This window comes from Electrona antarctica (genome assembly GCF_951216825.1).
Source record: "Electrona antarctica genome assembly, chromosome: 8".
NCBI classification, from domain to species: Eukaryota; Metazoa; Chordata; class Actinopteri; order Myctophiformes; family Myctophidae; genus Electrona; species Electrona antarctica.
In genome coordinates this window covers 22,746,965-22,773,840 of record NC_136789.1, presented here as the reverse complement: position 1 = coordinate 22,773,840, position 26,876 = coordinate 22,746,965, and the positions used below count along the sequence as shown (strand labels likewise).

The 26,876-nt window shown below is 42.9% G+C and overlaps 1 protein-coding gene across 1 annotated transcript in view; it reads right to left on the bottom strand.

Moving 5' to 3' along the window:
* The window catches only part of LOC306928663 (CCR4-NOT transcription complex subunit 4-like), a gene marked incomplete at its 3' end in the record, with an annotated part of 379,642 nt that extends 353,178 nt beyond the window's left edge, over positions 1–26,464 (bottom strand). Inside the window, exon 1 of the mRNA XM_079508933.1 lies at positions 26,258–26,464. The remainder of the gene's footprint in view (positions 1–26,257) is intronic.
* Positions 26,465–26,876: the final 412 nt, after the last annotated feature.

Here is a 26,876-nt window from a genome sequence, read left to right as displayed (position 1 = left end):
TAACGGTTGCACCTTTACACAGTTTTAAACGTATGCAAGCCAGATTGTTACTGTTGTAGTTTAGCGGATAGCGGATGAAATGCAGCATATCGTGCGCAGTACTGATAGGCTTCATTAACCTTTTTATTTCAGCCATGGGAAAATGAGACCTTCAGCTTGGCTTCTCTGACATCATGCCCTGCACTTGGATGTTGCAATGCGGAGCCGAGACTCATAAAACGTATTTATCGTGCCTCTGAGATGTGGCACGCTGCAATTAGCTTCATGTGGTATGACTCTGCAGATGGTATACATTTTAATGAAACCCCATATACTTCATTGACCAGGGTCCACCAGTGGTAGAACTCCCTCTCCCCCTCAGAATCTCTTAACCGAAGGTTCGCCTTTTATTATATATATATATGCTCGGAATAGAGACGCTTCGGCTCCATGTGGTTAAATCATCTCAGAATTCATATACACATGCTCCCACATACATGTAAAATCACAGCATGGTACACGTGTGCAGGCGAGAGAGAGCACCCCCATTGATGAGACGTTGACACATCGTTGTATCCTGGAGGAAGAGGCTGCATCCCTGAACGTGGCTGATTACTGATGATGCCGATTTAATTACCGTTCAGAAAAACACCCAGAGAAAGGGCCGCAATACTCCATACGGTAACCCCGCATCATTCATTTTCAATTTTTTTACATTACTAATCAAGGTCCACACATGAGTTATGACACTCAAAAAAGAATAGAATCCCATAGCAGCACAGCAGTTTGTTAGTGCATTCATAATTTCCCAAGACCAAACATGTCCCCACCGGCATTCTAACAATCCAATTAGTCCTATGTTTAAGGCCTGCTAATTAATCAAAGTTTGCTGCTTTTTAAAGGATTGATTCATTCCCCAACACCTTTACTTTAATTAAAGCGTTTCGCCCAGTTTTCTTATTGTTTTTCATAGCAAGGTTAACACTGCCTCTGAAGATTGTCCCTCTCATTCCCCTGGCAGTGAGCACCTTGGCATGAGAGAAGGTTACATGTTATAATTAGTTTCTTGATTGGCTTCTGTAGTTTGGGTAATTTGTCCCCAGAGGGCTGATTGAGGGCTAGCACACCCATGTTGTTCAGCTCATCTCCCTCACATACATGTCAGTGAGCACTAAGCCATTAGGAGCCTATAGCATCCCTATTCTGGGAGGAACATTCGGCGAAGATATTTAGTGCAGAGCGAAAGCAGTTGAGCAGGCCTTATATAGAGCCCTTGGGAATCTGGTCAACTACGTATAGGGTTTAAGTGGTTAGATAATAAAGGACACACCCATGTGCATACTGGGATGCATCTTCTGTTTCCCTGAACACCATAAGCTCTGCATTTGCATCGGCTAAATTATTTATGCAACAGTGTTTCCTCTGAAACCACATCACATGGAGTATTTAAAATGCACTAACGTACCATGCATTTTTTTTGTCCCATAGGAATAGGCCGTTTCTTTGAGACCAAGTTCTAGGAACATGATGTGATTACAGTAAGTGTGCACAGTGACATGAATGGATCAGCCCCCCTGAATAAACGCTCATTATCTTTCAGAGGAAACAAAAGTATATTCAAAACAAGAAGGTCTGGGTTTATTTCGGGCCAAATTGCATTTCATTGTCTTTGAAAAGAAACCAACTGAAGCAAACTCCTATCATGGGAGGTCTTAATGGATTTTTCTAATTGAAAGATAGCAAGGAAAATGCAGCAATGAACTCTAGAGGATTTCTATGCCAATTAAAGCCAGAATGTCTTAAACTAAAGTTACTTCCAATTGAGGAGTTTCAGCCACATAGTCATATCTTGCAATCCTCTCATTCTAGCAAAGCAAAGGATGTTGATGATGGCCTCTCAGATGTCATCAACACAAGATGGTCATCAACATGGATGTTGATGGCCTCTCAGATGTCATCAACACAAGATGGTCATCAACATGGATGTTGATGGCCTCTCAGATGTCATCAACACAAGATGGTCATCAACATGAAAGAATTACATGAGATGGAAGGCGGTGCTGTGGTTTGCTAACACAGGCTGGCCAAGGGCCGATTCATACTCCTATTTTTAGAGCCGAATAAAAGTCGGTTCGGCTCTGTAGAGCCTACAATGTGACGTCATTTGAGGTTCGGGGGGGGCGGGTACCGTCCTAAAGTCGGCTCTTCGGTGCTACTGAAAATTTCTGACGAGCCGAAATCATTTCGGCACTACAGCGCCGAAACAGTGGTGAAATAGCAGTATGAATCGACCCCAACTCAGTCTTTCCCTCTGACCACGAAGGAATGACTGCGGGCTTCCACACAGCCAGTGTGTTTAGCTTCCAGAAGATGAAAATGGTTATCTACAGTGAGAGAAATTAAGAACACAAGAGAGACAGGCAGCATGGGACGCTGAAGGTCATTCTTTGTTTCATAAAGCCATGTGACAATAGGAAATTAAACCAGGCTAGATCTGTTCCGAAGTCATTTTCTTTCCATTAGGGCCAGTCAAAGAGAATACAAAAAAATGCCAATTCATACAATGAAATGTAAATTTCAGTCAATTAACTAGTCTCTCTTCACATCATCAATCATCCTTCAACAGTTTGCTTCTCTCCTCCACCAGAAAATAGAGAGACCAGAAAATAGAATTCCACTAATCATAAACAGTTGCGGCTTGAAGTAATTATTATTATGCATAAAGGATATCGTGTATGCTTGCTTCAACAGGATCAATAAATTCCATACTGTTCAATAACCTTGAAACACAAATTATTATTCTTTGACTTCATATGCAAGTCTACAGAAAACTGTCTCACTGCCAGTAAAGTCAACAAAGAATGACATTAGGCTACTTAACCCATTTAGGCCTGACCTCGAAATTTAAAAGAAATCTTCTAAATCCTCCAGTTTTCTGAAATAAATATTTTCACGATTTTTCAAAAATAGCTAAATTATAATATAATGTTTAAAACACCAAAAGGGGTTCCCGCCCAGAATGGGTTAATTGAAGCAATTGACAACTGAGGGTCAATTTGCAGAAAATACATGGAGCTCCAAATCAGAAGTTAAAAGTTAAAGGTTTAAGTCCTATTATTTGTCACATACATTGCTGTATGCAAGATTTGTTCTCCACATTTGACTCATCTCTTGGAGCGGTGAGTCGCAGCCGTGCCGTGCTCGGGAATCATTTATCATCATCATCATCATCATCATCACCTTTATTTATTCTCAGAAATACAGTTGAGGGCAAGCCCTCATTTTCAACGTAGCCGAGGTTACAATACACAAAATGCAGTCAAAAAATACATCAAACACAACAATATAAATCAGAATAAATTACAAAGGAACTTTATACAGAACAACCATCAGTAAAATAAATCAATTGAAGCAGGAGCAGAGTTTTGGAGTTCATTCCACGAAGTTGGGCCATTGACAGAAAAAGCTGTCTTGCCCAACTCTGTCTGGTTGAGCTATTTATAGTTGATCTAACCCCCAAACCCAACCCTTGATGCCGAGTGCCAATCAGGGAGGCATTGGATATTTGGTATGACCCGGCCGGGGATCGAACCCCGACCTCCCAGTTTCAGGGCAGACACCCTAACCACAACACCGCTGAGCTGAGCTCAGGAGCAGGAATTCACACCTATACATTGAAGCCACCTCCAATCACCTATAAAAGCTCACCTAACCTTCTTCCCCCAGTCGATCTCGCATTCGGCACTACTTTCATTATTTCTTCTCTCTACTCCTTTCTGTCCGGCCCTGTGGGGGTTCGATTTGCCCGTGAACTATGGTGGGACCCCTTTGAAGCTTCCCCAACTCAACAAGTTTGGCGTCAGAGACTCGGCATAGGAGACTAAGCATTGAAGTCTTGGCATCGGAGACATCACATCAAAGGTAACTTGCCCTACTGTAACAGTTTAGTTTCAGTGTATTGCTCAAGAACACTTCAAGATGAAGCCAGGATGAATCAGGAATTATAGACCTCAGTCCTGCATTGGGATCCCACCGGTCCCACTGGGACTAAATCAAATCTCCCGGGAGTGTGCACAAGTTCCTGTGGGCAGGAATGGGCGTAAAAAAAAAGAAAAAAAGATGCGGGCACCATGCATCCCACACATCCTGCAATAACCTGGATGTAGCGGACCTGAAGCATGCAACAGCGTGGGTGTAGCACTGTTGCAGCATGGAGGAAGACAGCATGAAGTCAACAAATTACCTTGAAAATATCAAAGCTACCATACAAAAGCAAAGCAGATCTGACATTTGGTTGCATTTCTCATTTTTGCATTACTCACAAAAATGGAAAAAACTGTAGGAGAAGAATGTAATTTCGAAACACCAACTGACAGGTATAATAACTTACTGTAGAGCAGTAAGCCAGCACAGTGTCACTGTCCATGGTGCTGAAATAGCCCATTGGACTTTTTGTAATATATGTAAAGCATACATAAATCTAAGAAAAAAAAAACATAGTTCCCGATTATTTGAAAAAGTAATGAATACAATATTCATTAATATTATTATCAATAGCTGCAGCCCTCGTTTTACCCTGTGCCCGTGGGAGTGAAATCTGCAAGTAATCTATGAATTGTTTGACAAGAAAGAAAGCAGTCTGCCTCTCGAAGTCCAAGTGGAATATGAGCACAATGGTGTAATGCCCCACCTCAATGGCCCAGTCCCAAATCTCCCATGTAGTTAGATCTCCTTTGCATGCAAGAACATCAACACCATAAAACCACCATAGACCATCAGAGAACAGCGGCTGGGAGCCTTCTGTGTTTTAATTACTGCACAAAACAAACTGCTTTCAGAGACATTTCAATAACGCCATCACATGAAGGGCTTTGATTCCATTTTCTGACAACCCCAGCGGGTATTGACTCTCCATTATAAGAGATGTCTTATTGAAAGCCTTGTCCTCTCTATGAGACCCCCAGAAAAACAAGTTACTACTAATATCATTTCTCTTTCAGAGTGAGACACATTGGGGAGGGTGTTTCACAAGAAAATTTCACAAAAAGTGGACTGAACATCATTTTGATGTGTCCCATTCCATAATGAAACACGCAGCATCTGAAACATATCCCAGGATGATTTGCTGCACGGAAGATAAACTCGGCATGCATTAATTTTAAGCTCTTTGCCAACAAAACTGTAGATCAGTGGTTCCCACTTGCTTGGGAGAGTCGGGACCCAAACTAGTGAAAATAGCTGTCCTGCATGCTCATTGTGAGCTAGCAGATCAGCTGTTTGCTGTGACACATTTTGAGCTTGTAGATCTGCTATTGTTGCTATACTTGAATTGAAATCCTGATTTATGCAAATACATTGGACATGAAAAAGACAATAAAATTCTAATACTAGTCATTCACCTACTGTTTTGTGCCTTGCTGTTGGATAAAACTGAAGATAAAACCAAATATTCCCATTGCTTTTGCACAGCATGTTCACATACACATACGGTATAATTATCTAACATGCATTCTAGTGGAAAATGCATTGAAAGGCAATGGCCAGTAAATGAGAGTTACAAAATGATATAATTGTATCACAAGGGGATATGGAGCTCTACAGTAGCATATATATTATGTGATTAGCTAGTCAATGTTGTGCTGTGGTCTGCTTATTAGTGTCAGTGTGTGCATCCATTGCGAGAATAGGTTTGTTTTGTTATTGCTTAAATAAACAGCGAGGGATCGATCTGTCAAGTCCTATTAAAACCCTCAGATACCCCACAGCCTTCAGAGAGCTGCCTGCAACCATGACCTCGGCGTTTTAATTAGCAACACAAAACTAAACATGTTGAATCCTACAGTACATAGTTATGAATATGGTGATGGTACGTGAGATTCCATGAAGAGTGTACACAGAGTGAAACTCATCTAGAGCTACTCGCCATATTTCCATATTTTAGACTCCCACGACACCCTATACTAGGGACCAACATAACATTGGAAACATAATTTCCCATTCATAGCTATAGATGCTAAATCTGGGAAATGACTCAAGGCAAGAGACTAACTCTAGAGAGACCGTAACGATGCCGTGTTCCCCAGGCTGCTGTGTCTCGCCCCACAGAGTCATTTCAGGTTGGGGGGGTAAATATAATCAACAGCAGTCTAAGTTCTCACTTCTCATGTTATTGGTTAGCGAAATACAATGAAATGTAGACGGCACCCGGGTGAGCAGTATGGGTTAGCGCCCCAGTCTGTGTCCTCCGTGAGGAGGAAGCCCAAAAACCCTTGGTGAGGCCTTTAGGAGGGCCATTATAATCCACCACTCCTGAATGAAGTGCCTGGTGCTGGGAGTCTGGTGCAACGCACAGGTCCTGGGCCTGGTGAGAGCAGGAGTGGACCTGGTGAGACGTAGGAGGGGCCCGGACAGGAGTCAACCCACAGAGCCTAGTCCTTCCACACGCCAGAATCTGGTTCTCCCAGTCCTGGCAGAGTAGTTCCCGGGCAACGGATTGTGTGGCCCTGGTTTTTCCCTAATGGGACTGATTGAGGGTACCTACTGGGACGTAAGTCGGGACTTGATCACCCCGGCTGTGTCACCTGAGTGAGGGGTTTGATGTTCGAGAGAACCGAAACCCTGATGACCTTGGGATACATCACTGAGGATACGTCCCAGGTGCATCCATGTGATGTTACAAGGTTCACTCCCACTATGCCACATTTCCTGACTTCGCCCAGGCTTATTTTTATTTTACCTGCCGTCCCGAGGCTACCGGACCCCAATCTAATCCTCTGAGAGTTTATCTGGGGAATTATAATTTTTAATACAGAATGAAATCATCGGCATCGGTTATGCTGATTATCGGCCATAACAGCAATTAATTATATCGATATGGGCCAAAATGTCTCTACTCGAAGAAGTAGTCCTTCCAGGTTCAGGTTCAGGTTCAGTCAATGCACCTTTCCATGATCCGAGTCAGACAGTTATTGGATCCAAACAGCAGAGAGAGCAAATTGAATGATAATGGCTCTGAAAGAAATGTGAGTAAATCTGGGTATGTGCAGGTTCTCTGCGAGAACTAATTGGAGTCAAAGGCTAAAGAGTGGCGTGGAGTTGAGCTGTTTTCTCTTGGAATTTGTGAGTTGTGTTTACAAGAAAGAGGGGGGTCAGAATGCTACAGTACACCTTTAAAATGGGTCTTCATATCCCTTCCTTGCATCACTAACTACCGTATTTCCTCTATCATCCATCATAGTACAACATCTTAGAGAGTATTATCATATAAGAACGGCCCATTTTTCACACTTACTCAGCGTCAGTGTCTGGACTGGAGTACCCACTATGACAGACAAATTAAACTAAAGCCCTTGAAGAGCCATTCCATCCAGGGAACTTCCTAACAGCATGAGGGCTCAGTCAGTGCAGTATTTAATGGCCTGGAATAAAGGAATGATGCATACAAAATTAAATACCATACAGTACTTGGCCATGGACAGAGGTACACCTAAAGCAATTCTCCATCTTAATCACAGTAACACCCTCAGAGCTAATTTAACTAACCCCAACGTGTCCATTTGGTTCCCAACTATCAATCATTTAGCTGGGGACCCCCTGGGCACCCCCTCAAGGACCTCTGTTGGTCCCCGGACCCCTCGTTGAGAACCTGTGTCCTAGAGAAATGATTTATAAAAATATGCATTTTTATAAATGTTTCTTTCACAAGTAATTACAAAATAAATGAGGGAAAACAAGATGAATTACAGCCAATTGTAATCTTCTAAGTATAAATTGAAATTGGAACCGGCAATGGCTATGGGTCCCCTGCCAAACATTAAAATGTTATTTTCTTTTGGACAGACAAACACTCATCACATGGGAGCCACATGGTTCTGCATCTCCATATAAATAGGCAATAACCAATCTAAAACCAGTAGAAAACAATCACTGCCTCCTGGAAGCAGGAGTGCTCAGACTGACTACAGACGTGATGGCTGACAGGAGGATATGGAAGCCTGCTGTTGCTGACGACCTTAACGGAGAGGCACATGATGGAAACCATCTGTGCTGTGGCATCACAGATGCATCGCTGGGCCAAATGGCGATGCTTCTATCCACCATCCACCATCACCAAATGGCCTTTTGGGAGGAGTCAAAATGTGCTGGCAAGCTGCCACGCTGCATGACTCCGCCAGCACCACATGGATTAAACCAGTGGTTCTCAAAGTGAGGTCTGGGGACCCCCAGGGACTTTGACATTTTGGAAAACATTTTAACAACACAAATCTTATATGGGGGGGTCCCTAGCCTGAAATATTTTCAGATGGAGGCTCATATAATACATAATACGCGAACACACACACACACACACACACACACACACACACACACACACACACACACACACACACACACACACACACACACACACACACACACACACACACACACACACACACACACACACACACACACACACACACACACACACACACACACACACACACACACACACACACACACACACACACACAGCTTTTTTTTTAAGTTTTGAAGTGAATATCTGCTGTGAACACGTTTCAGAGACACAGACACCATTCATTCATTGCTGCAAATCATTTCTTCATGATGTGCAACCACGAGTGACACTCTGCGATAAATGTCTGCATCTGGGATTTATGTGTGCTGTATTTCACAAGGCATTGTATTATGCCAAAAGAGTCTTTTAAGACCACACATCCTGCGTTTTGTGTTTGTTTCAATTGGATTATTATTTTTCTTTTCAGTTCTGTGTCTGAGCCAGGTGGAGGGGCCACGAAAGACAATTGGCTGCATCACTGAGACAGGTCAGACTTTTAGTCATCTCTTGACCACATGAACCCTAGTGTCCCTGCAATGTCTGCATGGCCATTGGCTTAACTCACCCGCCGCCAGGGGGCAGTAACGATAGTTAGGCGACTGCCACCGTTCAGTCCCATTCTATTTTCGCTTGTAGAAGAGCATAAATAACAGATAAGGCCTAGAAATGCCTGCAGGCCAGGGTCGTTCCTGTTATTCCCACCATAATAACCCACTAGGCAAAGCCAATCGAGCCGAGAGCTGCCGATCGAACGAGAGCCCCGATCCGCGGTAAGTCATTATAATAATATTAATAGGAAGCTAAATAACACATAAAATCTATATTTGGCGCTCCGGGATTTCATGAAAAACACGATAAATCAGTACTTGGCGTTCTATTAAAGCGTCATACACAAAAAAAACTGCAGACATTAAAAGGCCATAGTTTATCTTACTCAAAGAATAGAGCATCATAATGCAGCACTTATAGGATATTGTGACATTGTTCAATATGACAACCTTTCATTTTGTGGGGGGGATGTGTTCCATACTGTTCCATACACAGGCAGACACAGGCAGTGATGGGTGATTCTATTCCAGCATTCCATCAATGTCGCAACGGAAAGGCTGTGAATCTTCCCAGCTGATGAGGTTCCCTGAGCTTTGCATATTCCCCCTCCCCTCCCATAGTCTCCAATAACATACTTTCCTTTCTTCTCTCAAAGACTGAGGTGTTGGAAAACATAACATTTTAGTTTGATGAAAAACGTTGGCATGTTACATCTGTTACCTGTCATGTTTATTGGAATAATCAGATCATCGGCATAGGGAAAGGAAAACCTCCAGATATCAATGCCAGATTTAACGCCGGAGGCAGACCATACATCACATAAAAATGATTAAATGAATCACTATGGGACAAAGAATAATGTGTGTGTGTGTATATATATATATATATATATATATATATATATATATATATATATATATAAATATTATTATTGTTATGTATTCGACGACGCCAACATCTCTCTTTATTTGATACACTCATCTCCCTTCTGAGAATTCCTGTACTTCAATTCAAATCTAATCAACTATTTGCCAGCCCTGTTTTGTGAAGATGATAGACTAGTCTACGATAGCTGGTGTAATGCTGACAAATGACATGCAAGCTAAGAAGCCTAAACTGTTCTATATATATATATAGCACTCTACTGTAAACTCTCAAAAACATCTGATTATATATGAAGAACAGATGTTCTGCATGACAAAACTCATTGCATAAGATATGGGATTGTTTTAGCAAAATATCTGACTGAATATAACGGCATTGTGTGTGTGTGTGTGTGTGTGTGTGTGTGTGTGTGTGTGTGTGTGTGTGTGCGTGCGTGCGTGCGTGCGTGCGTGCGTGCGGTTCTTTGGTATTGTGCCTCCATAGTCCAAATCCCTTCCCACGCAAACTCCTATTTTATACGCTTTGTTGTTCTCCTCGATCCCTCTGAAATTAAAATCAATCACAAACAAGCTGTCTAACTTACAGAAATATTTCTGGCTGTGCAAAGGGATTTGGTAAGAATAACAGGCTGTGTTTAATAACTCGACATCAAATAGGCTATACCTCTGCAGATTACTGAATATAAAAAATGTAAACATTTATATTTCCATCTCATCCCTTTTAGGTCAATTTGTTCAACACAAACACAATCTAAAGTAAACCAGTTTTACCGACTGGAGACTAGGGTGTAGTTTGCGTTAATGTTTATTGGCATCGCTCAAATTAGGTAGGTAAACAGTAGGTAATGGACTAACAAGGAAGACCTAATGAAATGATACAGTACAACCAGACACAAGAACACTTGCTTTTAATACAAGCATTTTACTTTTAGTTTATGTACTTTATCCAGCCTACGTGGTTTATGGCACTCATAGCTTAGTGCAGAGTTCCCCAATAGGCGGCATGTGGGCCATTTGCAGTCCGCAAGGTCCAACTGCGTGTCCCTTAGGAAGACATTTACACCTAACTGCTATTTTTACTACTTTTTTATTTTTACAGGTATCAACAAACACCCAGAGGACTAGTCAATAGTGGTGATGTAGTGCCGAGATTTTCAACCAACCAGTCGATTACGATCTACAGTACAGTAAGTAGATCATCAAGCCTTTAAGTCAATTTATCAACGTTGACCTGCACGACCAAAGTGGAGCGATTGAAGGGAAGCAATTGGAAACAAATATATATATCTTAAGATTCAGATCTTGAGAAGGTGTCACAAAAACTCACCAACAAAACTGCTTTTCAACCCAAACAATTCTGTGCCCAATTTAACAAACAAATCAGAATTTGACCGTAGATTTGTTCAGGTACAAGGCCAGTAGGTCAAGTAGCTGATTTTGTATCAAACCCTTTCCTCAGTACTGACAAATAATGATGCGCCATTCTCCATTTCAACTAGTGTTGAAATGGAGATTTTTGAACTAGTAACAGACTATCAACTGAAGGGCAGGACTTTTGGTCACTTGCGAGCGTAGAGACATATCCTCTGATTGGTCCTCATTCACAAAGGAAAAATACGCCACAGTGTAACGGAAGCGTAAAGGTCATGTGTATATATATAGCGGAAAATCCGTCCGATCACGCTACGGTTAAGTCCCGTGTTATTCAGGGAACCAGGTGTAATCACTTCATTTGTGCGGATCGGCGAGTGTATCCTTTCCGCATTTTTTCCAAGCGATTCGCCTGGTGTCGCCTGGTTTGATGGAACATCCACGACCATATAAGGCAACAGGAAATATCGAAATACGTCATCATAGACTGCACAGAGGATTCCCAAGTTTTAAATTATATACAACAGCCGCGATGAGCTTGTAGAGCAGTTAATTTTGACAGGCGGGTCTGCACGGACAGATCTTCAAGCAAACAGCGCGAGTTATATGTATATAATTATAAACGAAACTTGCCAACTTGGCACGCATTGCTTCACTCCTTGTTAAATGTCAGAACGTTAATAAGTTAACTGATGTTACAGTTACTTTCACATAATGAGAAAGAAGTTAATTTGTAGGCTACTGTTCACCACACGACCAAATGCTATATTACAACTCGGCAATGATAAAAGCCCTTAGGCTACTGATGAATGCACTGCAGGGTTATAAAAAAAAAGAACAATTGCACACTCGCCTAGAGGTAAAATAGATATCCGATACTTTTTTTTATCAGAGCTGCATTGATTCATGCGGGGATCAATATCATCTCACTGTCATCTGTCTGAATGCCATGTGGAGAATGGATTTGTTCTGATCATGGACACGTAGGCATATACATTTTCAACCATATAGCCTACGGCGGGTAGCCTATATCCTCTTTGTCAGATCCTCTTTGTCAGCCTAAGTGCAGGTTAATTTCATGATGTCGTCATATTAAAATGATTCGCGGGACATTTGGCACCAAACTTGATTGATCTCATGATGAGATCAATGTAGTAGCCTACAGCCTAGCTACAGTTGCCCATATTATAATTAATTAAGGTGAGCTGGCTTAAAACTATGACTGGCCGAATTGCACGCGCTGATGCAATAATGTGGACTTCTATTTTTGTATAGGGCTAATCAGATTAGACTGTTCAGCGGCAGCATGCTGCTGTCCCCCCCCCCCCCCCCCCCCCACAAACACACACATACACACACCGTCGGTCAGACTGACTCAAAGGAGCTCCATAAGAACAAAACAATTTAAATAGGCCTACTGCAGGCATTACTACACTAAACAACGTTGGATTCGTACAGTGCAGAATGCAGATAAGTGTATGTTCTTTTTATAATTGTGAGTTTGTTTTTTAACATGCAACGCGAGTCTGCGAGACTGCGAGAGCCGATCTACAAGCTCACAACGCGTCGCACTGCGAGTAGAAAGCTGTCAAGTGAGCAGCGCAATCGCGCATGCTAGAAATATCCTAATAAATAAATAAAAAGGTGTCGGGCTTGCAGGGGCAGTTTCTGTATGGGACTCTAGGCTAACCTGCCTCTAGAATGCATGCATTTAGGCATACAAGTGATACTTTTATATAAGCTATAATTTTTTTATGTGCTGACCAATGTTTTGGACACATGCCTACATATTTTATCTGAGGTTTGGGGACTTTGAATTGATTCAGCATGAAGACTAAAGCCTTCTTAATAAATCTACGCAAGCCGTACACGACCATGAGAGCTGGCGCAGCTTTTAGCGGAATTTCCAACCAACGTCAGCGTCAAGTTCACGTTCAAGTTCATGAATTCCCACGTAATGTGGGAATCCACGTAAATGCCTGTCCGCTCACGCTCCGCTCACGTAACGTCACTTTATGAGCGTAAACGCCTTTGTGAATGAGGACCATTGTGTCTTGTGCACTTAAGCTGCATGCCTACTTTGGCTCCACTTACTTACATGAAATGGGCTTTTCGCAAATGAAAATAATGAAATCCAAGTTTAGAAATCATATGACTATACATGCTCCCTCTGGGTAACATCATCAGGGAACACTCGGACGACACTCAATTATATCTATCAATGAAACCGAATGAAACGGATCAACTAGTCAAACTTCAAGCATGTCTACTCCTCAACTCTGACAAAACGGAAGTTATCGTGATTGGCCCTAAGCCCCTAAGAGACAAACTAGCCGACGAGAACTTTTCCCTAGATGGCATTACCTTGGCCTCCAAGGCCACTGTAAAGAAAACTTGTCCACGCATTTGTTACCTCAAGGCTGGACTACTGCAACTCGCTATTATCAGGCTGCCCAAGTAAGTCTCTGAAAAGCCTACAGCTAGTTCAAAATGCTGCGGCGCGTGTGCTGACAGGTACCAGAAGAAGAGACGCAGAGCGTTTAGGTCCCAGGCACCCCCGCTGTGGAACCTTCTCCCGGCTTCGGTCCGTGGGGCTGAACCGCTCTGCACATTCAAGACTAGGTTTTTTAGGTTAAAAACCTTTCTCTACGACAAAGCCTATAGCTAGACTTGTCTTCAGTACTCGCTCACCCGACAAAGTCATAAGGGTGAGAACTGAGTAAGGGGAACCTCCCGCCAAAACCCGCACCTGTGTTGTGTGTCTGCTAAATGCCAAAATCGTACATCGTTTGTGTGGGTTTGTCTCCCAGCAGTGCTTGTAATATACACTGTATAGGCTCCAGTAAGGCCTGCCACTAACTCAACATCCGGGGAATCCCTCCCCGGAGTCTCTTTTCGTCTTCCACTTCGCAGTTCCGTGGACCTCTAATATTAACCCCCAACTGACTGCCGAGTGTGACCGTGGACCAGGCCTCTTCATGGATCCCATCAGAAGTGTGACTGTGGACCCGGCCTCCTCACAGAGCACGACCTGGACCAGACGTGGACCAGGCCCCTCCACGGAGCCCACCCTGTCTATCTCTCTTCTATTCTTTCTTCCTATTCTTCCTACTTGAGACAACTTGTTGTGATTTGACACTTTATTAAAACTTTAATAAAATTGAATTGAATCGAATGACTGACTCACATCTTAATGACTGCCTCAGACTGGCAATCACTATCAACCAGATTTCAAAAGGCTTGCCAATCAACAAAGGATATTCAAAAACAAGATTAAACGGGGCAGGCGTCTGATCTGCCCAACAGCTACAACAACAATATAGCCTATGAACTATAGGCTGAACTGAACTAAAAAACAGAGAAAAGAGAACCTACAAACCAAATTATTAATATTATTATTAGCTTGTAGCTACTATGCTCTTTGGGGCATTTCCACAATACAGCAATGAATTGATAAGTACTACAAGGATTTGAATAGGCCTACTTGTATTAAAAAATGCTTGTTTTCTTTATATGGGCAGCCACCTGTAAATAACATTTCCTTTTTTTTTAATTGCTTTTAATTTAAATTTATGATTTTTTTATTTTTTATTTTTTGTTGACCCACTGTTTGGGAAACAGTGGGGTAACCGGTACTTGCTAATCTGTGCTACGGTTACGGGAAATTAAATTGGTGCCTGCATGCGTGGAACACTGAGAAAACACTGCTTGGTTATTATCGATCATCAGTTACAGATACAGACCAAGAGTGAACATGTTTTAACTGCTCATTTGGTGTGCCAGCCCATTCAGTCTGTTAAACATGCCAAACTCCCACTGTACCTTCGACAGGCAGCCTCTGTAGACATTTTTAAAGCACAGCTCAAGACCCACTTCTACACCCTTGCTTTTAATTGATTTTTTTTTTTTATTATTCATGTCCTCACTGTATTGCATTACTGCTTTTGTTTTTTAATGTTTATGCCTTGCTTTTTTCTTTTTTTTTCTCTCTTCATTGCTCTGTAAAGCACTTTGAGCTGCATTTCATGTCATGAAAGGTGCTATATAAATAAAGTTTTATTATTATTATTATTATTGCTATAGCTGTACATCCAATGAAGTGGTACAAATTAGGTCATTTAACTATGGAATTGTGCGTTTTTCATCACTCAAAATCCCCATACATGGGCCGTCATCAAACCCTGTACACTCAAGACACTGCCCCCGCTGCCACCTGTTCTGACATTCCATATGTTGATCTGACCTCATCAAACCCGGTACACAAGACACGTTCCATATATGGCCAGTGCACGCTTCTCGCCCTCAGGCGTGTTGCTGGTAATTGGTGTGGTTTATAGTAATATTAAATGTATTGACTGTCACACAACAGAGTCGCATGCTACTAAGTATAGTAGATTTTCAAGCTCCCAACATGTCACATTGTGATGCATTGCAAGCTTAAAGAGCCTGTGATCAGCCTGCAGACACAGCCTTCATACAACCAAGTACAAATGATTCTTTGGGAACTTCAACTGTTCACTGTGCAGTGTGACAGACATGCAGACAGACAAACAGACAGTCCCCGTCAGCCCCCAGAGCCCCTGTCTCCTTTCCCTGTCTGCACTGGCAGATTCCTACATAATTATACAACATTTGTGCCCAGCGAGGGTGCCCAGTGGGCCCCACCTGGCACCGGCAGCCTGTGGTGGGGCTCTCACAGCACCTCTCTTCCTCTGCACATGCTACTCGCAGGAAATGGAGGTCATTCAAAAGATGACCTAATCGCCGCTGTACATCCTGCGGTGTCATGACACGGAGTGATGTCACCACCTTTTTCTTTTAAGCAGCAGAGAGACAGAATTTTAGACTGGTCATATTCCTGCTCATATTTTCCATTTGTTACATTGATCTCTAACAGGGACATTAGTTAAGCTGCAATCAGGGACTCTTTTTACTTTCTTTTTTATTACACTGTCAATGCAAGCTTCTTTAACCCATTCAATCCAGGAAAGCATCCGTGTCATGTGTGTGTGTCAGTGTGTGTGTGTGTGTGTGTGTGTGTGTGTATTTTTTCCTACATTTTTATCCCACAATTTTGCAATTTTGTCTCCCTTTTGACTGATACCTGTCCATTTCAAACTCTAGACGGGCCTGGCCCAAAGTTATTAGTGCAGCCATGCCCGGCAGCCGGAAACAGGCCCGAAAATTAAGGCCAGGCCCTACCTGGGCCCTTATCAAACCCTGTACACTCAAGACACTGCCCCCGCTGACACCCTTAGATCTCCATATATGGAGCTGACCTGTTCTGACATTCCATATGTTGATCTGACCTCATCAAACCCTGTACACTCAAGACACGCTCCATATATGGCCAGTTGGTTCCTGTCCTCTATGCACAAAGAGATGCACAACACTGCGAAACAAATTATTCGCTGCACACAACCACAATAAAAAGCGTCTGGACAACGTAATCATTTTTGAAGGTCATAATCTAAAGTAAAACTGAATGCAAGATGCACACACAAAAATCAATACACCACCCACATACATTATGTGAACAATTTTCTGAGACACATCATTACTGCAAACGTGCAATCATTAGAATGCCATTCCCCACATACTGTGACAGACTAGTCAACAATAACAGAGAAAGCAACAATGATTTTTATCTTGTTATCCTACTATAGTGTGAACAACATTGATTGTTTTATAATTTAAGCCTGCTGCTAACAGAGTCTCCATGTGTGCTAGTGTAGCCTACTTAACAACAAGCTTTTCTTCCACAACATAACGAGTTCACACGCACGCAGACAGCATTACATTCACAGAAAACCCCCCAATGATGGAACTGCAGAATTTTTGATTAATTTCAAACTGTTTAATTGAATAATTTATTAACAGCAATTAATCGATTAACAATTAACATCCCTACTTGACACACTTGCAGTAGTGATTAATAAATCCTCTTGATTCTTGAAGGCTGACAAACAAAAAACTAGGCTATGTTTTTCTCTGGCCAGAACACTATAGTGAATTATAGATATGGAGTTTATCTGAATATCAAAGGAAAGACACAGCAGCAGCACCTACAGTAAAATCCTCAATTGTTGAGCTTGGTTAACTGAAAATGAAATACGGTATAGTCATTCACCTAAAGACTGTCTTCCTGGTAAAGAGGCCTCCCTCCCAGGCATGGTGGCTTGGATGGAGATACAGTAAGGGGCAATTCACACTATGGTCCCGGGTTCGGACTCGGGACCACTTGTCAGATGTTGTGGTAATGTGAATGATGCGTACCGTTCCCGGGAGCGGATCTCCTAACCGTCCCCGAGACCGCATGGGGGGCGGGTCTCTGGACCGTTGAAGTGTATTCAGATACGGATCGTTCCAATGTGAATGCATGCGTACCTAAAGAAGGAAGTGGACTGTTTTTTTTAGAACGTGACATGATCTCTAGTCGACGAGCCAAGCGTCAACAAAGAAAAACACAGACGCTGCACGAAGCGTAACACCAGCTCATTTCTCAACGCCGCCCGTCGCCGATCTACAAGCTCACAACGCATCGCAGCGCGACGCGTTGTGAGCTTGCAGATCTGCTATGTTGAATTTGCTCTTGGACTACACGTGGCTCTTGGGCTTTGCTTGGCATAGTTTCCAAAGTAAAACAAAATAATAATAATGCTAAAGTAGAATCCATTAAACTAATATCAAACACGACCCTGGAGCACAGAACTGACTGACACAGTGAATAGCAGGCAGGCTGACAGTGACGTAGTATAACGGCAACGAGCCAAAAGAGGCAATGCAATGCAGTGTCTGGATTTATTGGAGACAATGTCACAGAGTTGATGGTCTGTCCGTGCGCACCAGTCATCAAGCACACCACCATCTGGAGGATCAAAGTGTGCTATGCAAGTGTACCCGGGTGCGCTGTTGAATCTCGAGCAATGTGAATCATGGCCATCGGGGACCAGGCAACCGTATTCGGAAACAGTTCCAATGAAACGGATTCAGTCCCTCTCAGTGTGAATTGCCTATAAGAGACTACTCTGGGCAAGGAAGGGTTAATTATCTTAATGCTGCTGCTGCATTCACCCTGGCAGCTACAAAGACAAATTCTACCATTCTATTTCAATGGAAGCCAGCGACATGAAGATACAAAGACATCCCAGGCCCCCGGAGCGGTGAAGCCACGCTACCCAACTGGCCAAAGCTGGAACGGTATGTGTTCTTGTTAACCTTTGGTGCCCTTGCCTAAATTGAGGACAGAACAACTGGTGGAAGAGACCCTATATAGTGGAGGAGCATAGGGAGAGATAAGGGTGATTTCGTTCTAATTAGTCTAAAAACGGCAAATTTTGCACAGATGTAGCCCAGGGCATGCTCGAACGATTTAGCTAGGGCGCCCGACCCGGCGACCTTCAGGGCAAACCACAAATCCATATTGCCACCCTGAAGAATCTATACAAGGCAAAATGTTCTAAATTTAATTATGCTTTAGTAGCATCATGTGACGTGTCAAACTAGGGGGTTTTCATGATTCTGAATCCATTCCAAGCAGTTTTGCAAAAAAAGAAACTATCCTTGGGCTACATCCGGCCATAACCACTTGGCACTTGCCCAAATGTGCTGACCTCATCACATTTGTGATGACGGCTATGGCCATTTTTAGCCCAACAAGTGTTTTTTTGTGCAGAACGAATGCTTGGAATGGATTCAGAATTTCAGAATCATGAAAACCCCCTAGATTGACATGTCACATGCTACTTAAAGCATAATGAAATGTAGAAATGTTTCCCTATAGATAGTTAATGGTGGCCATATGGATTTGGCCGCTTGGGCGCCCTAGCTAAATCATTCGAGCACGCCCTGGGCTACATCTGTGCAAAGGTTGGTGCTTTAAAGCCCAAACCACACCCAAAGGGGCGGGCCCTTTGGTGTGGTTTGGGTTTTAGACAAATTAGCACGAAATATCCCTATATGCTCTTAACACGAGGCCTGCCGGGAACATAGGAATTTTAAAACGTAGAATCTTGTGGCCTGCCACAAACGGAAAAGCCGTTTTAACAGCGATGTATTAATTAATGCATGTTTTAATACGATCGTATCGAAATCTACCGTCAGTTAGCTTTGTTATGCTTCTGACACAATGGGCGCGGCCATTTTGAAAATGCGCGCGCATCCACTTACATTGCCGGCTCTGGTTTCAGACGGCTTTATCTCACAGAAGCGACATTGCAGAGGACGCTTTGTCCCAGACAAGCGTTTTCAACGGCCTGTAGCAGGCGCTGTGATACTCGCGGTCAGCTTTTTCCACCGCCGAGCGAGACAACAACAACCGGTCATGATACCACACACAGCAGCTTTTCACAGGAACAATGCGATTACGGATATTTGGATCTTCAAAGTAAGTGTTACGCGCGATAAAACCTTGGCAATACGCAATCGAGGGATTAATGAATGGCGGCAGGCAGACGGTTAAGACTCCTGCTGTAAAATGACCATAGTTTTACATATTCTTCCCAGTTTAGAAGGCACGTTCTTGCAGACATGGCAACTTCATCATTTTCACCATGTTGAGTGGTTTCAGCAGGAGGGTGAAAACAGATGCTGACTGTCATCATGACCTGTGCTTTACTGTGTGTGTGCGTGCGTGTTCTGTCACTGTGCCCTAAGGATTACGCCTATGGATTGCCATGGGCATTTCTTTGTTAACCCATTTTGGGCGGGATCCCCTTTTGGTGTTTTAAACATTATGTTATAATTTAGCTATTGAAAAATAGCAGATCTACAAGCTCATAGCGCGCCACCGAGTGGCGCGCTATGAACTTGTAGGTCTGCTATTTTTGAAAAATCGTTAAAATGTGCCTCAAGTCTTTCCGAAAATTGTCATGATTTAGAAAAATAAATAAATACATTTCGACGTCAGGCCTGAATGGGTTAATGCGAGTCGTACTACTGTATGTACAGTATGCATGGCACCCATGACACCTTTTTAGTCTCACTCAAGGAACATCTGTCTGGCAGAATGGCTGATCAGTGTTGTACTCAGCCTGGAGCAGCCCCCAGACCAATGCCGTTTGCAAACACTCCAACTAGGTTACACCTCCAGATGTGGTGTGTACTGGCTAACTGCTCACCTTCGTTGCCCTACTTTATGGAATATATGTGCATCACTGCAGTCGCCCCTTTGCGGTAGAATGCACAATGCTACTTTTGTCAATACTGGTTGCATTGACCCGTGTTTAGTAGGGAAATAGAGATAAGCTACATGACAAAAGGTGCCTTCATCATTATTTTTGCCTATAGCTAGTCGCACTAGCATAAGAACATGTGTAACTATCCGGCCACGATGCGGTAACATGTATCCTAGAAATCAATCTGGTGCCATTAGAAAGGCTCTAAGCTCGTTCGTTTTGTCCTCCCTCTCCATTTTCATCGTCAGCTGATGTGCAACAAAACCTTATGGCTGTCTGTAATGTTTCTTGGCTGATTTTTCGGAGCTTAATGGATGGAGCATGGTAATAAAACCAGACAGGTTCAGTGTGTTTTGATTGCCTCTGGGACCACGCGAATTAACAATAAATGCCTGCTCTGGATAAGAGTATAACCCAAATGGTAGCCCAGTTATTCAGCGAACTGAATAACTGGGATCCAGAACCCGTTGGGATCCAGAACCGGGAGTAACCGGATCCAACATTGATCCATCACATTTGGAACCGTTTCAGGAACCGCTTTTATCACACCGTCAGAGCTGGTATGGACTTCACGTCTGCTATGCAATTACAATAACGGAGGTTCTCAAACTTTAAAATTCCTTGGACCATCGTAACTCTGAGAGTGTATAAATAGAACCAACCAATGGACGTGTAAGATTGGGTCCATGTGATTCCATGTTTGTGAACACTCAGAGTTACAGACCTGTAACGGCCCATTTGGAACCCCCTGGCCTAATTGGAATCATTAAAGGGAACCGTTAGAGATTAATTACGTCAATAACGTCAAGGACAATGATGGGGTTAAGGAACCAGAATCGTTAAGATCACAACCCTAGGAATGACACGCGCACACACACACACACACACACACACACACACACACACACACACAGCTTCCAATCTCCATGCATATGGACTAAAATTAGGTCTACAAAGAAAACAATCATTTGGGCTTCGGCTGTAACCTTATACACAAAATGCCAAACGATGCCTAAACCTATAAAGAAATCTACGACACTCACTCAGACACACGTGCACACACCTCATGCCACACCTCGTGATGACATTTGTTGGCAAATGTTAAGGTTTACGAAAAACGGATGCAGTGATCCTGAAGGGGTGTGTGTGTGCGAGATATATATATATATTTATACACACACCATAGCAGATGGTTGAGACAACAGTGGTTGAAATAATGGACTGACACACCCCTGCCTACAAGAATGTGTACTTCAGGTGTGTGTCATGTGATGTGAATGTCTCTTCACAATCGAGGGGTCATTGCGTTCCCAAATATCTCCATCTTTCTCTCTCTCAATTCAAAGGATCTCTCTCTCTCTCTCTCACACACAGTCTCTCTCGTCATCAAGCATGACCTATTTCCATAAACTCTCACAGCAGCTATCTTCCATGGATGGTAGTGCATATATAATACTGAGCATGCTGCTGCATTTATGCTTGTACCATGTGCATCCACATTTAACATCAAAGGGCATATGATTAATATGCATGACCGAAGCAGCATGGGACATTCCTCTGAGAAACAGTGAACTGGAAAGACCATCCTATGAGGGGGAGAGAGAGATAGAGTGTGTGTGTGTGTGTGTGTGTGTGTGTGTGTGTGTGTGTGTGTGTGTGTGTGTGTGTGTGTACTGTGTGTGTGTGTGTGTGTGTGTACGTTAAAGTGTGTTGTGTGTATGTATAGTGTGTATCTCAGTTGCCCTCAAGTCTCTCACTACTTGATAAATGAACATTTGGACTCATGCAGTCACAGCCTGGCGTCCATTCATGAGAGGATAGAGCCAATATGGCTATTAGCCTGTTTTCAAAAGGCATCTATCTTGTAAGGCCTGGCCTCTCGGCTGGCATTTACAACACAGCAGCCAGAGTAATTTAGAATAGAACCGATTACCCTTATTGAAATTCATATTGGGGTTCCCCCCCCTCTCCATTTCATTTTATGATGAGGATTGATTGCTGTCAATCTGAAGGGTATATGGAGGATTTCAGAGGGGTTTATGGGGAGGTGGGGGTCTACTTCGCGGTCATGAGCAGACGACTTCAAATGGCTGCGACAGCTGCCTGGTGACAAGACAGCATGACTGACTCAGCACGCAGCGAGGTTGGAACGGAAGGAGACGGAGCCCATTTTTGGATAGATGGGGGGAATTGTGTGTGTGTGTGTGTGTGTGTGTGTGTGTGTGTGTGTGCGCGTGCGTGCGTAGGCTACATGTGCATGGGCAATGAATGTGAGAATGTATGAGAAGGAACAGGTTGCAGGGCTGCAGGCAATCTTCCCTTCAAAGAAATCACACCCGTGTGAAGGCGCTTTACCAACATCACATATGACATATGACATCAATTTAACACAAAATAGCAGTTTATAAGAATCGTGGTCCCTTATTGGCAGAGGTTTTCCTCCGACATGCATATGCCAATTTGCTCAGTGACAGACAAAACAAACATTAAACTCTTTTAATGTTTGTCTAGACAAGACACACATTAAACCTGTGTATAGGAGGGCCCCTCAAAAATCAGACCAGTCTGAAGTGAGTGGTGCAACAGCGCCCCCTGTTGGTAGGCTACTCTAAACATAGGGATGGACATTGATGTTAAAAAAAAGTCCTCTAGCAACGCCCCACCGCAACCTGCTGCATTCACCAGAGTAAAATAATAGGCCTATAGAGCGTCGCAGTCCCGCCTCCTACCAGGGACCAGGAAATGAATCCCAATGCATTTTTCCCATAGACATTTCAACAAGTATTTATTTAAAGACGGTTACACCGCGGACAAAGCCAACTCGAGTCGTGACAACTCATGACAACACAAACAAAGAAAGTGTTGTAACCTGCCGTTTTTTTCTTCTTTCTAATTATTATTTCGGCCCCAAAAATTGTGTTTGTTGTCATGATTTGTCACGACTCGAGTTGGCTTTGTCCGCAGCGTAAACGTCTTTAAATAAATACTTTTTGAAATGTCTATGAGGAAAATGAACGGAGAATCATTTCCTGGTCCCTGGTAGGAGGCGGGACTGCAACGCTCTATAGCCCCTAGGATGACCCGAGGCCCACCACTTAAAAACCACATGCTACGGTGCCCAAATCTCCCTGACCACCTAACTTCAGATTTGGGCATAATTACACCATTGCTTCAGTTTCAGTTCATTTGACAACCTTCTTTCAACTTTGGGCACTTTTACATGTAGGCTGACCCAAAGTTGAAACAGTCCTCATCATTGGATATGTTGTTCCCACAATCGAGAAGAGTATTTTACCCTTTACTGGAGGCCCTAAAATTAGAAACTACAAATCATTTCAAAGTAAAAAGTTCCAGCATTTGTCTTCACAGTAAGCTGAATTATAAAATGTGTGAATAGAGTTTCTAGGTGAAAGTAATGTGTTGACGTGCCATAGAGCTGCCATTGAGCCCCATTATAAATTTATCAAATTTGAAAGCACTATATTTCTAAAACTATGAAACATTTCAAAGATTTCTTTTCAGGCAAACATGTCCACCGTAAGATGAACCTAAATAGGTTTGAATGGGGTTTCTAGGTGTAAGTATGTAGGACTAGTAGCATGCCAAAGTTTGTGCTATTGCCATTGAGAATGCATTGGGCGTTTAAGTTAAATACGGGGAGAAAATATGACAGCAAACTGCCTGTCATATTTTCTCCCTATTCCAAAGCCCCCCCCCCCCCAGGTACATTATATATTTAAACTATTTTCAGCAATGGTACACTTATTTTTTCAGTGGGTAGATCTTGTTGAGCTGGTCATTTTGAAAGTAGATCTCACGTCATAAATGTTTGGGCACCCCTGTTCTAGCCCCTAGGATGACCCGAGGCCCACCACTTAAAAACCACATGCTACGGTGCCCAAATCTGAATTTAGGTGCTCAAATGAACTCAAACTGAAGCAATTCAGTAAAGGCCAACACTTCCTCCTGGGGTCATTTTAGGGGCTGGGACCTCCAGTAAAAGGCCTAAATACTCTCCAAGAGTTGGGGAACAACATATCAAGAGAGTGGAGTGGTAGGTCCTTGGATTGACCCAGGACCAGTGATTAAATGTACCCCACTGAAAAATAGCAGATCTACAAGCTTGTAGCGTGGCACTCGGTGCCGCACTACAAGCTTGTAGATCTGCCCAAAGTTGAAGGGCTTCAACCTTGGGTACTGGGTAGCTGAAGTTGAAGCTCTGCCCTTCAACTTTGGGCACTTTTACATGTAGGCTGAACCAAAGTTGAAACAGTTGCAAGGGGGACATCTTTGGGCATGGGGTCCTCATCGTTGGATATGTTGTTCCCACAACCAAGAAGAGTATTTTACCCTTTACTGGAGGTCCTAGGCCCTAAAATGACCCCATGAGGAAGCGTTGACCTTTACTGAATTGCTTCAGTTTCAGTTCATTTGACCACCTAACTTCAGATTTGGGCACTTTTACATGTAGGCTGACCCAAAGTTGAAACAGTTGCCAGGGGGACATCTATGGGCCTGGGGTCCTCATCATTGGATATGTTGTTCCCACAACCGAGAAGAGTATTTTACCTTTTACTGGAGGTCCTAGGCCCTAAAATGACCCCATGAGGAAGCGTTGACCTTTACTGAATTGCTTCAGTTTCAGGTAATTTGACCACCTAACTTCAGATTTGGGCACCCTAACATGTGGTCTTTAAGTGGTGGGCCTGTGGTCATCTTAGTGGCTAGGAGGTCCATTGAAAGGCCTACATACTCTCCCAAGATGGAGGAACAACATTTTACAATCTGGGAACCCTAGGCCTTTGTATGGCTATTGGCTACAGTGCGACTGGTTCAATCCTACTCTAAATCTAGGCCTAAGACGTGACACCTCAAAGTGGGGTACATTGCATCCACTGGTCAATCCAAGGGCCTACCACTCCACTCTCTTGATATGTTCTTTCCCAACTCTTGGAGAGTATGTAGGCCTTTCCCTGGACCTTCTAGCGGCTAGAAGGTCCAGGGAAAGTCCTACATTGTAGGACTAGTAGCATGCCAAAGTTTTTGCTATTGCCATTGAGAATGCATTGGGCGTTTAAGTTAAATAACTCAGAAACTACAAATCATTTCAAAGTAAAAAGTTCCAGCATGTGTCTCCACAGTAAGCTGAATTATAAAGTGTGAATAGAGTTTCTAGGTGAAAGTAATTTTTTGACGTGCCATAGAGCTTCCATTGAGCCCCATTATACATTTCTCAAATTTGAAAGCACTACATTTCTAAAACTATGAAACATTTCAAAGATTTATTTTCAGGCAAACATAAGATGAACCTAAATAGGTTTGAATGGGGTTTCTAGGTGTAAGTATGTAGGACTAGTAGCATGCCAAAGTTTGTGCTATTGCCATTGAGAATGCATTGGGCGTTTAAGTTAAATACGGGGAGGAAATATGACAGCAAACTGCCTGTCATATTTTCTCCCTATTCCAAAGCCCCCCCAGGTACATTATATATTTACCAGTTGAGCTGGTCATTTTGAAAGTAGATCTCACGTCATAAATGTGTGGGCACCCCTGCTCTATACTAATGCCACAGTGCCATACCACTGCCAGGGCTCAGTACTGCATACACACACACATAATATTATCACCAAATAAGCCACAACATTAACAGGAACAGAGAATTTAGACTAGATCAAAGAAGTAGCCTATACCACACAGACAGAAGTTCACAGCATGTTCAACTTAAAAAAGGTGTGTGTGTGTGTGTGTGTGTGTGTGTGTGTGTGTGTGTGTGTGTGTGTGTGTGTGTGAGTACACACGCGTGTGTGCATGTGTGTGTGTGTGTGTGTGTGTGTGTGTGTGTGTGTGTGTGTGTGTGTGTGTGTGTGTCACCATGGTAGTCCTGTCATGAACTATAGCCTCAAACTCAAACCTCAACAGACATGTAGAAAAGGAAAAACATCGACATGAAGGATGCTTACCTCATGCATTCTTCTTGACTTTATTGGTGCAGCAAAATCCATTATTCCGTCAACGGACATGATTATCATGTTCCATTCCATTAGCAATATCGTCTTTTGAGGTTTAAATGGTGGGTCCTGTGGCTTTTGGTCCGTGATTTACACATGTGCTAAGCTAAATAATAAATACTTAAACACGGCTTGACCAAAACAACAGCTCACTTTCATTGTTTCAGAGTTCAGACGTGAAAAAAGGGCAGCAGCTGCAGGCATGTCGTTAACTTTGAGAAGCTATTCAGGTGCGTCTAAAATAATTTAGATAATAGCCTATACGCACGCAGTGACACATTCCATAATTATTTGTATAGCACCAGCCTGTGTGTCGTGTTGCTTAATTAGCAATTAAGCAGCAAACTTTGAATTCTAGCTTGCCCATAACCATAGAGTAATATACATATCAGAATGTTTACAATGTAAACAGGATACAGGCTTCCGCAGCCGCTCCTCCTGTCTGTGACCAACTGACGATGGGATTGGGTAATAAACATCAACCTGTCAATCACGCACGTGAACGTAACACCACCCACAGTCAGTGGTGGAAAATTAAGTTTCTAAAACTCCGAAAATAAAACTCTGAGGA